Here is a 774-nt window from a genome sequence, read left to right as displayed (position 1 = left end):
CTTTCCCTTCTGCCTTTCTGCGGGCTCACCATCTGCGCGAGGCTGAAGTAGCAGCAGGACTGGTAACTAACTGAGGGGAGGATGAAGCCCCAACCAGAGAGACAATGTTAGCATCTCCTAGAGGGCAAAACGGAAGAAATTGTGAGAAAGGAAAGCTGTCTGCCACTCTGAGCTGTTTTTGTCATCGGAAGGAAATATCAGGTTGCATAAATCAGCACCAAAGAAGCAGTGTGTCCAGGCGGACCTCAAAGTGGATGAAGTGTCCCTGTGGGGGGCCCTTCCATGAAGATCGAGAGCTGGATTCAGCCGGGATTTTTCTGATCAGAGCACGGAAGTTTCCCAAATGTAGATGCTACATAGTGCCAGTCCCAGAACACTATTGTGCTAGCAGGAATTTGTGAGGGCAGCCACACAAGCAGTTGCAAACGTCTCCCTGATAGCAAACACTAGCCCGAGGGCTTCCCGCTGTGAAAAAAGGAACATAAGGTTTATATCAGCTTTATATCAGGAAGGGAGCGGCTGTTGTCCATAGAAGTGTTCAAGCATTAAATGGTTAGACTGAGCTTGTATCTTTTTTATTATTCCAGGTCCACCATAACCTGCACCAGTCTTGCAGCACTGAATTACCACTTCATTTCCTAATGCGGGTTACTTTAACCACCTTGACCTGCTGTGACAGCGCTGAGCATGCTCAAGCAGTTACTACTGCTTGGAAAAAGATACATCAAAAAATGTGTTTTAATGGGGGGGGGGGGGGGGCTTTTGCTTCACAAA

The sequence above is a fragment of the Buceros rhinoceros genome, unplaced genomic scaffold (assembly GCF_000710305.1).
Source record: "Buceros rhinoceros silvestris isolate BGI_N320 unplaced genomic scaffold, ASM71030v1 scaffold17203, whole genome shotgun sequence".
Taxonomy (NCBI): domain Eukaryota; kingdom Metazoa; phylum Chordata; class Aves; order Bucerotiformes; family Bucerotidae; genus Buceros; species Buceros rhinoceros.
Note: the sequence above shows the minus strand (reverse complement) of the source record.